The 13,928-nt window shown below is 37.8% G+C and overlaps 1 protein-coding gene across 1 annotated transcript in view; it reads left to right on the forward strand.

Annotated features, from left to right (window-relative positions):
- Nucleotides 1–2,695: 2,695 nt before the first annotated feature.
- The window catches only part of UNC13C (unc-13 homolog C), a 497,972-nt gene continuing 486,739 nt past the window's right edge, over nt 2,696–13,928 (forward strand). Inside the window, exon 1 of the mRNA XM_081047963.1 lies at nt 2,696–3,051. The gene's annotated coding sequence lies outside the window, so the exon portion shown is untranslated. The remainder of the gene's footprint in view (nt 3,052–13,928) is intronic.

The raw sequence follows: 13,928 nt of genomic DNA on the forward strand, positions 1-13,928 counted from the left end.
CTTTTACTTGACCCTTTTGGTTTAGTCAAGCTTTATTAGCAATTAAAAATGACCAATGACCCAGGTAATTTGCTATTCTCCCACCTGAACCATAAATAAAGTAAATGGGCTGGCTCAATTTTTAGTGTGTGGTATGGGAGGTGAATGGTACCCTAGAGGTTTTGTTTCTCCTAAAATTGGTGCCAAAAGATTTAGAGGAGAAATGACCTTATCGTCTTAATGAATCAGTCTGTAAGTTTTGGGGCATGGACCTGTGTGTTGTCTATATACATGTATTCATTTCCTATCCCGCATTGTTTAATGTTACTAATCCAAGAATTTGAAAAGCTCTTTGCAGAAATAGAATGTGTTTTATTGATAAGAGTGGGTAAGACTCTGATTACTATATTCATATTATTGTGATGATACATTTTTCAGATCAGGTACTCAGCAGGCGAAAACTGCCTGCCAAGAGCCAGGAAAGTTCTGTTAGGGATTTTGGTGCCCTGCACATCACTAAAGTCATAAACCTCTGTCACTCTCTCCAGTAGTGACATATATATTTTTTTTTTATCAGCCATGTCCCTCAGTTACATGATTCCTGACACCTTCAGAGGTGGAAACAATGTCCATTTTGAAATATATAACCAGAATCCTGATGATTAGGGCTGAGCAGTAAATTTATCAGAACTCACACACCTACCTTGGAGCATTCATGAAACATCACTTCCTTGTAAAGCAAAGACTGGTGATCACTACCCCTGTTACTTCCTCTATGAGAGTATTTGAATTAGAGCAATATTTTCACACCTCTTTCCATTACACTACATACACATTCTGGAGACTACTCAGGGTTAGGATCATCTTACCTGTATTTCCTTCTGTAGGTTTAAACATTTAGACCACTGAAATTCTATCCCCATTTACCAAGAATTTATATTCATTGCAGTATTTTTCAGCACTTTGTTCTGGGTATTGCTCTCCTAAAAAGGAAGGTGCTTCTTCCTCCGTGCATTCAAGAGCATTCTTCAAAGCAGTGTATTGACTAGCCTAAATTTCTCTGTATAACGGAGTCAAGTTTTGCCCTATCATCTTCTTGTAAGTCGAATCAGTTTTCCCTTGCTGCTGTGGAGTGCTTACAGCTGAAGGTAGCAGAGCTTTATTCTGGTAGCCACTCTGGTGATGGCTAAAGTTGGGGATCACACTGCCTCACACTGCCTCAGCCACACTGCTGGCTGTTGAAGCTCATTAGACCTTGAGCTTCTGCTCAAGTCCATTAACAGTCACTTAAGCAGCAGATTGAGGCAGCTGTGCTATTATGGGCTAAAGGTGGGGCTGAGAGCTGGGAACAGGAGGGCTCAGCTACCGGCACCTGGCACATATATTGTGTTAAATTAGAAGACAATTTTTATTTTAATCCTAGAGGTATTATTTATTGGTTGTCACATATAGTAGGTGGGATGTGTTTTGCCAAAAATATTCCATCAGGCTTAAGTGTTCATTTTGCTGGCAACTATTATCTACTAAATATTTAGGTAGAGTCAATTCTAAAGTTGCTCAAGACATATTCATCCTTAAATGTACCAGAAAATGCCATACATATTGACGTATATTCTTAGACTGTTTGAGATCAACAGCTATTTGACTGTCCTTCAGTTTTGGAAACATCTTCCTATTTTCTAACAAGCAAAGAAGAGTGAATAGAAGTAAGTCAGCAGACCAGATGCAGCTTAAAACCTACAAATTACTCCAGGACTTGAGCTTGTCTAAAACTGTATTTGAAGCTCCAATACATTTTTTTGTTTGTTTGTTTCAACAGGTTTAGAGGATAGAAAAGGCTTTATTGGTAAAAAGTGAGAACTGTTACTCCCCTCACTTCCTCTACTCAGAAAAACTAAAAAAGAAAGTAAGCTCATTCCATTCCTAACCAGCTCTTTAAAATGCTAACCTCAAATGGAAAGACATTATTCTTAAGTGAAAAGCCAAACCGTTGTATCACTTTGTTTTCCACCATTTTCCACTTGGATTGTGTGCATCTTTAATTCAAAATTTTGAGGAATCACCTTTCAATGGCTTTCCCCCCATTAAAAAGAAGAAGCAGAAAACCACCTCGGATGAGATATCAGCATCTCCTCCCTTTAAATACAGGGTCCTATTAGCTGCCTCTCTGACGAATTGGGAATTATACTGTGTGTGGTGTGATTTTTATGATTCCAAACAATAGCCAACTACATCTAAACTAGTAATTCTTTTTTACAGTATCCATGTCATCCACGGGGCTGCAAACGCGGCTAGTAGAATTGGCCATAGGATCGTCCCCTAGGTCATCCCTCGGTGATAAAGGGAAAATTGGGCTGAGGAAGCTGCCGGCATCCAGGCGTTGTCCCCGGTGGTGAGGCTGCGCCCCACACAGTTACTTGTCAGCGCGGTGGTGAGAGCCACACCTGGCAGCGAGCACAGTGCGTCTCCTGTGAGCGAGGGCTGTGGCTGAGCCTGGAGGAGCCGCTCTGTGCAGCAGTCGCGGTCGCAGCCGCGGGAGCCCAGGTGCCCTGGGCAGCGGAGGCCGGCGGTCGCCGCGTCAGTGCTGCATTCCCCAAAGCCGCGCCGCGCGATCGCAAGTTCTCCGCACGCACTCGGCGGCGCTGCCCTTCACCCTCAGTCGGTGATGAGCCTTGGCGCTGGTCCACGCACGGAAGGCAGTCCATTTTGCTTTCGTAGAGATAGGGATGAGAAACGAGCCGCCGGAGGCATTTGGCAGTGAGGCGAGGGAAAGGCAGTTTCGTGCCAGCCGCTAAGTTGTCACATTGCTTTGCAGGCTGCCCAGGGAGCACGAGACAACTGACAAGAACAGACACCGTGTAGATGAAACGCATGCCTCGTTGCACTTGAGTCTGATCGCTGGGACGCAGCTCCTCTCCTGCTCCAACTCTTTGGGGCTGCAGAAAGGAAACGAGACTAGAAACACGATCGCGAGTGGTATTCCTGAAAGGAATACACATACACCCCCGAAGGAGGGGAGGAACAGCCCCGCTGGTGTGTGCATTTTTTTTTTTTTAAAGGAGAATCCCTCAGGTATGTTCTCTTTTACTGGTATGAACTGCCTCATCTGCATGCAATTTTTGTATCTGTCTTTTCTTGTTGATTCTTTGTGCTTGCACTTGGAACCATGACCCTGGGGTTCTCCGAGTGTAGTTAATGCGTTTGTAAACGCTCGGTTCTCCTGTGTTCCTAACATGGTTGGTTCTGCCAAGACTCGCGGACTTCTCAGTCCGTGCGGAACGCAGAGCCATGAACGACTGCTTCGTTTCCGCTCAACTTTCAGGGGAATGTCTGTTTGTGGACGAACAGAGCTGGGAGAGAAGGGTCAGGAAATTCCCAACCGCTTGGGATTTGGGGGGCGGGCGGCATGAGAGGCAAACAAAAAAGAAAAGTTGAGGGCTTCCAGGAAGGGGTTAAAGCTAAGATGTCAGACACTATCATTGTGTCGCCCAAGTGTTTTTCCAGCTCAGCCTCCTGTCTGGAGCGAACTGAGCTTCCCCAATGCTTCTGCATTTCCCTCTCTTCATCAGTCCCTTAAGATGAAGATCCTGCAGATTTGCTTTCAAGAGATGAATTGCTTCAATTGTGTACTTCGTTCTTTTACAATTGTTCTATGGTGCCTAAGGAGGCAGTCAAAAAAAAAAAAAATCCCGTTGCTCCAACGGCTTGAGTGAACCCTAAGTTCTGCAATTACATCATCAATATACTTGTATCATAAAGAGAAAGACAGATATGGGAACGATAGTAATGTTGGCTGTCTTTAGGACCTAGGCTAGATGACAAAGCTTAAAATCAGTTTTCCTTATTAGGGTTTTAAAGAGAAAAAAGGAAAGAGGTGGGTGGGTAACACATAATAATGAATTTTTAGAAATACTCTGCATTTCTTTAAAAGGCTAAGAAGAAAAATTTGTCTCATTTTTGAATTAATAATAAATGTAGTACTTTAAAAATAATCTTGCTATCTTTTACACTTCAATACATTATTATCATAAAAGTGGATAAAATTGGCGATACACTAAACATACATGTACTGAAATTAAATGAGTTTTACAGGAAGGGAGAAACAAGAGAATGAGAAAGTTTGCTACATTTTTGTATGTATCAAAATATTTCATAGATTTTTTTGTGTGTGTTTCACTAATACAAAGAGTTAATACCAATGTTCTTGGACATTGACTTTTTTATTGTTGGCCCTTCTTTCTTATGATTTAAAAGTCCCCAAAAAGCAATAGAATACAGGTCAATAGAATTTAAACTATAATCTGTGAATACTGTAAAGTAAATCACCATCCTGCTCTTTTAAAACTAAAACATCTATTTTACCAAATGGCAGAGATCCAGAGCACTGAGATGGGCCATACAACAAAATCAGGACATCAGCTGTTTCAAAATTCCACACATTACTATAATAACAACAATGTCACAATATGAGAAATAACTACAAGCAATTCCTGGGCCAGAAGAGTGATTTGAGTTTACATTTATTAGTAGGGTGTGGAAAACATTGTGTGTTTCTTCTGTGTTGACATCTTGTATAAGGAGTGTTACAATATCTGTATATGAAACACTATAGCAATGATACAAAAGTAATTTTACTGAATCCACTAAATGATTATTTTTCAAACTAATGACTGAACTGACTTAATATTATTTGAAAGAATATTTGAAACTCTCATATACAAAGTTGCCTTTTTAAACCACAGTGGGATTCTACTGAGAAAGTAATTTCAACAGAATTATAGACTGGGATTTGAAGGTGGATAAGCAGGTATGGATTTATTCCTAGCATTTGGTTTATTTGCTGTTAGACTTCCATCACACAGATTTGGAATCTTCCAGAAATTGGCATTACCTTGTGCTTAGATAAATCCATGCCCAGATGAAATATGAGGTAAACGTATTAGATAAACCTAGAGGATTCACTTTCCATGTGCTTACTATTAAAGTAAACTATTTCCCTTCCTAGGCCATCTAACACCTTTCTATGGTTTCTAATATTTACACATGAAGCAATGAAGTGTGTGGTACACAGAATCACTCACTTAAAAACCCATGGATCATTGAAAACAGATGACAACTGTGGTGATTCCCATTTCAAAGATAAATTATACTCTGTGTTTGTGTGTGTGTGTGTGTGTGTGTGTGTGTGTGTGTGTGTGTAAGGGTCACTGAGAAAGGAATGCGCTTCATGTCTCTACTGATTTAGGGCAAATCTGTTATTTTGAATACCAGCACACTTCTGACATAATACCTTTTTCCAATGCTCCAGGCACTTTCATTTCTGTTGACCATCTCAGCTAATGCAAGGCACATGCCCTTCTGAGTTCTCAGAGATGCTGTGCCACCTGTACTTTGTCTTTCAGTTTTAATACTGTCAGCTTCTGTTATTCATTCGTTCTATCCCATAGTCTTTGCTGCAGAAAGACTTTCTCCAGAACTTTTGAAACATGGGTATCACCTTCCCACCTGAGAAAAGATATTTCTGCTTTCAGCTGGAAATTATAGAAATTTTAAATGCAGGCAAAATTTGTTGATAGAACACACTTTTAAAAATAGAAAGCCACTTTCTAACTTATTATGGTTTAAACCTAATGTTAACTTATTTGATAACATACATTTAAATTAATATCACTCAAATAATAATTGCAAATTTAAGGAGTTAAAGTTTGTTGTCATTGCTGTTAAAGATCCTTTTGGGATCTTGAGTTGTCTGTGCTTGACTGGTTAGGCTCCAATTCCCTTCCAGCTTAAAAAAGGCAGGTGGGATATTAACAGCCCTCTCAGTCTGTAGCTTTGGAGCATGTAGAAGACAGAGAACCCAGTTCTGCAGTCCTTGTAGAGATAATGGATGTCACAGCAGTGTTAACTCCACTTGTAGTCTTTTAAGGCAAATTTAGGAGGACAGGTTGTATTCCAACCTCTAGATCAAAAGTCCTCCGGAGAAGTAGAAATGAAGACACACTGAATCATTTCTCCTTCTCTTGTGAAAATGGTTGTGATCCAGGAGGCCTAAGTGTTTCCTGTCTCTTACACGTCCTAGTTATATTGTACAGTTCAGCCTCAGTACATAGAAATTATTATAATCTTGATATGGGAGTTTTATATTATTTTTCCTACATAGGAAGTTAAGAAAATATTATGCGGAAATACATGCTGGTTAGCAAGATAGAAACTCAACATTATAAATTGTACTCAGAGTTTTTTAAGTATTAAAAAAGAGTAATCAGAGGATACGGGTTTCCCTCTCAAATATTTTCTTGTCTCTGCAGGACTTTTACACCTCCACCTTCAGCCTGGCTTTATCCCCAACAGCCAGTCTCCATTGGCCCAAGTCCTATGTTCAGGGTGAAATCATACTTTGTTTCTTAGCATTCTGGATCTTGAGAATGGATGCAATATATTTTCTTGATAGACAAAAATGTTTTGTATGCAAATAATTTGCTTTGTGTATTTTATAAATTGAAATAACATATTCTAGAAGTAGCTTTTCCAGGCATAGTAAACCTAAGGGAATGAAAAAAAAAAAGTAGCTATCTGACACGGATGACTATTTCTGTTTTACAACTTGGAAGAACTGATGATCTAGGCTCGATCACAGAGGCATGATTCTGAGGAAGCGACACTGTTGGCCTGATTGTAGAAAATCTGCAGGAAGAACAACATATTTTGAATCAAGTCATTGTTAAGGAGCACATAGTGGAGAAAACCTAAACAATTGCTTTTTTTGTTAATCAATGAGAACTATTTAGTAAAATTGCCAATGAGATAAAAAATTAAAAATTAATGCACACAGTCCAACAAGAATCCAATGCTTTTGCTATCAGGCAGAAAATAATGAAATTAATCAAATCTTGGCTCAGTCTCCACTTGGCTGGGTAAACTTGGGCTGTCATTTTCCAAGCGCTGGTTTTCCTAGCTGTAAAAGAAGACTATTTGCTTGATGCTGATGAAAACCCCTTGTACTTCTCGGACTCTGAAATTCTATAAAATCTACATAATGTAGACTCTATAGGATTGACTCCATTTGTCACTACAGAATTATTCGACTCTGATTTGCTTCTCATGAGGCTAGTGATTTATAAATATCATTTACCTGCATGATAAGCTGAAGAAGCAGAATCAATCCTTTTAGAACTTAAAAAAAAAAAGGCATCAACTTGTTCTCCTTTGTAAAACTAGGCAATGATAAGTTGGCTTAATCATATTCCATGTTAATTGCACATTTTTTATAAAACCCTATATTTGTGAGTCATAGATATTGAGATATTGTCATTTTGTTACAGGAAACAAATGGTGTTCGGGTAATTAGCTACTCATTTTACAACAGTCATTCCATAGAACAGTTTTATTGAGAGCTTTTAAAAACAAAGTATATGTGTGTACTCTACTTAGTAATTTGAATAGATTTACTCTCTTTCCTTCCAGCTGTCTTTCCTTCTGGATGGGCATACTCATAAGAACATGCTAGAAAGAAGGAGATTATAGCCTGTCTCATGGCTGAAGGGGCAAACTTAAGCAGGGAAGCTTCTCAAACCTAAGAAAATTTGTATTTCAAAGAAGGTTGGAAAGAAGCAAAATATATAGATTAATTTCATATATATATGAACTTAATTCTAGTTACTTCTTAGAAAGTAATCCATAGTATTAGAAGGTGGTGCTAAATACCAGATAAAATGTCACAATATGGCTAGACAGTAAGCAAAGAACATATTTTTTAAAATAGCAAATTATAAGACATATAAAGCTTGATAAATACAACAAATTACAACAGATACGTACATCAATTATTTTCCTCCATTAAGCCTCGAGTGGAAGCAGTTCTCTTGATACTCTGTCTATTCTCTTGGAGGGGACAGACATTACATATCTCACCAAAGTCAAGAGATTAAATTCTTCTAGTTTTCCCCAAACAACTCCTTTTTCCGATTTTCTCAGTCTCTCAGGGTCAAATCTCAAGGCATCCTCATCGTCTTCTCCTCTGTCATGACCCCTAGTCATGACTCCCCGAATCTCGTTTTCTCTTTTGTACATCTTTCCCAGCCGTGCCTGCTCTCCTCCTTCTGGGGCACCACCTTAGTTCAAGTTCTTATCACTATGACTAGCATTCTGCTCTCGTCTTCCAATTGTGTCATCTGTTATGAGCCTGTCTTCTGAGCATCTGTTCTGCTTACCACTGCCAGATTCATTGTCCTAAAAGTGTTTTGATCATGGCACGTGTCACTCCCTGCTCAAAAACTTTCAAGGACACCACATTGTATATGAAATAAATCCAAAACTACTTAGCGTGGCAAAAAAACACCTTGTAAGCCAGCTCCCAGACTGCCTTCCTGGGTTTACTTTATTCGAATTCCTTACCCAATCTCTGCCCCTATTAAACAGATTGCTTATAGTTTACCAATACTGAAATTTTATACAATTATATAATACCAAATCATGTGTACAATTAATTTGCTAATAGTTTATATAATTTCTCGTGAGATTTCTCCTTTGGTATTGACCTATAGTTTAAACCTTTATTGTTTCAGTAACTTAAAAAATTCCTAGCAAGACTGTAAACCCGTTAAATATCTGTTTAAACTTTGGCAAGTTGCTTAATATTTCTTCATCTTAACTTCTCAACTTGAAAATAATGGCCCTATAGAAGCATTGCTTCAATGAGTTTTCATCAGGTTTAAATGAAATAATGTAGATTAAGTGCCCAAAGAGTGCTGGCTATTATTAATTGTAGTTATGTTTATATTCCTCACTGTCTTGTGTATAGAAGGTGAATGCTCAGTACGTTGTTTGCTTTTATATTTAATTTGGATTCTATGATATTATCTTATTAGCGAAAAAGACTAGTAAGGGAAGGAGAGAGACTGATACACAAAATAGGAAAGAACAAAAAGAAAAAAGGAAAAACTCAAACCTTTACTGTGACTTACGGTAGGAATCACCTCAGCAACTACATTTTAGAACAAACTGGAATAGCTTTGGACGCCTTCTTTTAGATGAAACCAAGGGCCCTGATATTCTACTATTCTTCAGTGTGTTTTCATAGTATTCTGAGGTAACATGTGTTAATGATTTTCCATATCAGAGTTGACATGGGTTTTGTGAAGAGTATACCAGTGTACAGTGGTCCTGGGAGAAAGAAGAGAGATTAAGTATGACCGGCGACCCTGATTTTTTCTCATTGTTCAGGGCTCTGGCTTTAGGAAGCACTCAGAATCTGTAGGAAATATCAAGATCTAGTTCCCGCGCAGCTGATAAACACGGCCATTAAAAGGCAGGAGAAGGAGAGTTTCAAGAGGGGTGGAAGATGAACAATTAGTAACGGGGGCTGCCTGACTGACTTCATCTAGGTCAGAATCATGCCACATTACAGGTCTATGTCAATTTGCTATCGTGTTTGGCATCCGGTTCTTGATCAGGGGTTTTCAGACTAAACGCAACTTTTTCAGTTTGGGGTTTCTACAAACAATATTTTCCTCCCTAGTAGCTCTGTATCCTCCCTCACTTCCTTTGATCTAAATCTCCCCCTTTTAACTTTAGCTGATAATGTAGATTGTGGTTTAACTCTCTTCTATTTAGTCCTGTAACACATCCAACTTGTATCCACATTATTGGGTTTTACACCCTGCCTTCTGCTTTATAGCATCTAGCTCCCAGTGGATCAGCAATAATCACAATCCAGGAAAGAAATCCAGGGAATTCCTAGTGGTCTTTTGTAGTTTTCTAGAAGGAATTCTTATAGCATCTGTTTATTTTGAAATAGGAGGCAGTGTAGCTGATTACAGACAGGTGCTTTCACCTGCTGTATTTCATATTGGAGGACAGTTTCCCGAAAAAGGGTAAATGAAAAAATATTCCTTAAATTCCTTGGTTGAGCGTGAAATTTCTAAATTCCTTAATGATGATGTTAAGAGGAGGGAATATTAATTAGTTAGGGCAATATACGGTCAACTCTATAATCTACTGAGAGAGAACTTGAGCTTGGCTTTGTAGATTTTCCTTGTGAATTTCTAGATTTTATATTACCTTCCTTTTAAGACACTTGACACTATAAGCCTTGATTAATTTATCTCATAGTTGGCTCCAGTTGTTTACACTTCAGGATCTACCCACAAAATGTTATCTGCTGATGGCCGTGTTTGAAATACAAAGCTTCCTTCCATGAAAATGGAGATGATGTTTCTTATAATGCAGAAAACTTAAAAAGTCCGCTAGATGTGACACAAAGTTCAAATGTCAAATTTAATTAGTTATAAAATATAGGAGCACTGAGAAAGTACTTGTTATAGTAGTTACCATTTCTGGATGCCTATTTTCAATTGTTTCTCAGTTAATTTACATATTGTCTCGGTTTTTATTGTGAACATAATCTCTTAGTTCAGTTATCTAAAACTCTTTGAGGACAAATGATTTACTGTTCTGCTTAATACCAGATAAAAAATATACCAAAAAGTAATACCTGTTCATATTTTAATACAAAAAAATGTATTCTCATATGTCTGTGAATATTAATGAGTGATAAAACCAAGCGATATAAAATTGAATGGAGAGATACTGTGAACTCCTATTTATCAGGAATCCAAGCATTAGTGATAAATTAATGTGTGGCAGTAGCTTTAGAACAAGAATAATATGATAGAATAATATGATAGAATAATATGATCATTTACACATGATCATGCTACTTACAGATTAAGTTAAAGTGTCATTCATACCTGCAATGTTGTACAATAACAATACATTCTTTATGATGGCATGGAAGATTCTCAAGGATTCTCTTTAGTGATTTTTTTCCCATTTTTAAGTGTTAAATCATGTTTAGCATAGTTGGTTATTATTTAATACTTTCTGATTATTTCAAATTGATAAGTAGATGTTTTGGAGAAATAGGCATTTTCTATTTAGTTAAATAACACAGTGGTAGCAATGAGGGATAGCTGTCTGGGTAATTAGAATTCTATTGATTTGGTGTGAAAGGTAGTAGAAATGACCTTTTGAAAGTAAGTTAACTCTTATATGGATTGATTATTAGTACTGAGGGAAATATGTTGACCCAAGAAACATACCTGGATCCCAGCACATCATTTTGTAAGAGGGAAACAATTGGTCATAAGAGGAATAGAAAAGCAATTATTGGTTTGCAAAATCCATCTCTTTTCCCAGAAAAGTGGTTCAAAGCTAGCATCCTACTGAAGACGAACTAGAACATCAACTCTATGCATGAAAGGCAGTATATTTTCCATATTTCTGAATACTAGTAGGTTTATCTTAATTACATTTTGCTTAGATGACTATTGACAGGAGTCTGAGCGTCCTGAGGACTCAGCAGGTAGCTGTGGAAGAAGGTGGGGCAGGAGTGTCACAGACAACAGAAGAAAACCAAACTTGGATTTGAAGTATGCCAACAAAATTTACATTTCAGAAATCCCAGCACAGCAAGGTGACTGTGTTTACATTTTCTCTTTTGCTATATGCCTTAGGCTCCCTGAGGGACATCTCCTGCTCCTTTCTGATTGAGAGGTATATATATCCTGCATTTTGAGCTGCTGCTTTGTCCAAATTAGACTAGGTATAAAACACTTGGAGTCTAGGGGATTCCTTCTGGGTTAATTACAGGACTGTGAGCAGCTTTGCAGGGGAAGGAAAGCAAGTTCAATGCCATGCAAGATGTGTCTGTGTGGTTTTAATGTGTGGTTACCTGTGCAGAGGCCAAAAGGCTGGCCTTTCCAGGTGCCCCTTACTCTCCCCAAGTTGGTCTGGTCTGAATTCCCAGGACCTGTACCTGTATTTTCTTCTATTCTTCACTAGATTGTCAGCTCCTTGAGGACAACAATTGTGCCATTGTTCTATGTGCTACAAAACTAGAATGCTTACATATCTTAGTTGCAGAGGGGAAAAAAAAATCCTGGAGAATTAAAATGGTTCTGATGGGATACCAATCAGCAGTTTCCTATGTTTGACATTATTAATAACAAAAGGTAGTGTTTAAAAGAGTTTTTCTTGGTATATTGAAGGAAAGAGGATGACATAGATCATGATGATTGGTCATCAAGAATATTCAAGGCAGAAGAAATGCTTGTGGTGCAAAAAGAAATAACAATGTTGGTGTGAGTGGAGAGCAAGAAATATTTTCTGATGTATGATATGACTTTGAGTACTTAGCTAGGCTCTACAGAAGGAATGTGAAAATGGATGAAAAGAGGACCTGCCACCAAAAGCTCTTACATCTATTGGGGAACGGAAACATGAACACAAATTATTATACAAGGAGTGAATTAAGTTGGTGGGGGGGGGGATTGCAGAAGTAGTGAATATGGGCTAAATATGAACTACAAGTGGAAGGAATGAATTATAAGAGTCATATAGCAACAACGATAGTAGTCTGGAGAGGAGGCAATATAAGTATATTCTATTCAAGCAAAGCAGTGAAAAGATGTCTTGGGTTAAAGCAGGGATTATATGGTGAGGAGTAGGATTGTGGGTAGATCTGAATTTCATGGAATAGGCATTAAGGAGTCACTTATTGGTGGACATGGTTGGAAAGAAAATACTATCATTTATTGAAATCACTCTTTTAAATGAATCTCCCTGTTCGTTCTGATCTTATACAGGGCAGGGACTATTGCTGTTTCGCTCACCGTTGTGACCCCCAGTGCAGGTCACAACACACAACTGGTGCTCAATAAATATTTGTTGGGTGAATGAGTAAAATATTGACATCTCCATACTGTAGGTATTTAATTTTTTTTAATTCAAATCCAATTTCTAACTAGTTTAATGCTTCCCAAATATATCTTTCACTTCTTCATCTTCCCTAGTAATCCAATCTGTGTAGAATACCATGAAGGTACTGGGATTACACACAATTGTCTTTCAAAGGAGGGACTCATAGCCTTCTTAGGGAGAGAAGCCAGAGAAATGCATGTTTGGTGTGAGCAGAACATCACAGAGTAAACTGAGCTGTTTCCCTAATGTCAGCATATTGTTCAATGTTTTGGAATTTGTTAAATAAATAGCTACCCTTCCAATTGTGATCAGATATTTCTCACCTGAACACTGGCTGAATTTGTATTTACCAATGAATGTAAAGTTATGTAACCTCAATTATAATTTTGGAAAAGTGTCAACAAATTCTAATAAATACTGCTTATGTGTTAAAAAATAGGCAAGCTTTCTTGATCTCTGCCTGAAATAATAGCTTGGTAAGAAATTCAGGGATAAAAATTGAAAAAAAATTATTAGTCAAAATAATTTCTAAAGACACCAAGACAGGGCAATAGCCTTGAATTAAAACTAATTCTTCATGCTTCACCTATTTTTCCATTAAATGTATAGATTTCTTCATTGGCAGATACAGAATTATATATTTTGTTTATTATGCCATGTAAAACCTGTTTCTCCTTCTTTCCTTCCTTCCTTCCTTCCTTCCTTCCTTCCTTCCTTCCTTCCTTCCTTCCTTCCTTCCTTCCTTCCTTCCTTCCTTCCTTCCTTTCTTCCTTCCTTTTTTCTTTCTTTTCTTCCTTTCTTGTTTTACTGTTGAATACAAACACAGCCAAATACAAACCAGAGGGACGATTCTTTCTGACTATGTGTTCAGGTGTCTATAAATGTATACAAAATGTGGGTTTCCAAAATATCCGCAAGCTAGTATTAATGTTAAATTCTCTAGGGAGGTGACTTTTTTTGTTTTCTAGAAAATTGTTCTAAATATCTTTGTAAAGCAAGTATCAACCCATTACTAATCTATTTTTTAAGTATGAACTTGCCTACATTGATGCATAACTAAACTCCTAAAAACCACGAAGAGCACGGTCATTCTGGGTAATGAGGTAGGGATTATTTTATTGGGGAAGAACTCATAAAAGGAGATCAACTTGTCCAAAAGGTAAACGAGCCATGAGAATTTACGGATATCT

The sequence above is a fragment of the Rhinolophus hipposideros genome (genome assembly GCF_964194185.1).
Source record: "Rhinolophus hipposideros genome assembly, chromosome: 5".
Taxonomy (NCBI): domain Eukaryota; kingdom Metazoa; phylum Chordata; class Mammalia; order Chiroptera; family Rhinolophidae; genus Rhinolophus; species Rhinolophus hipposideros.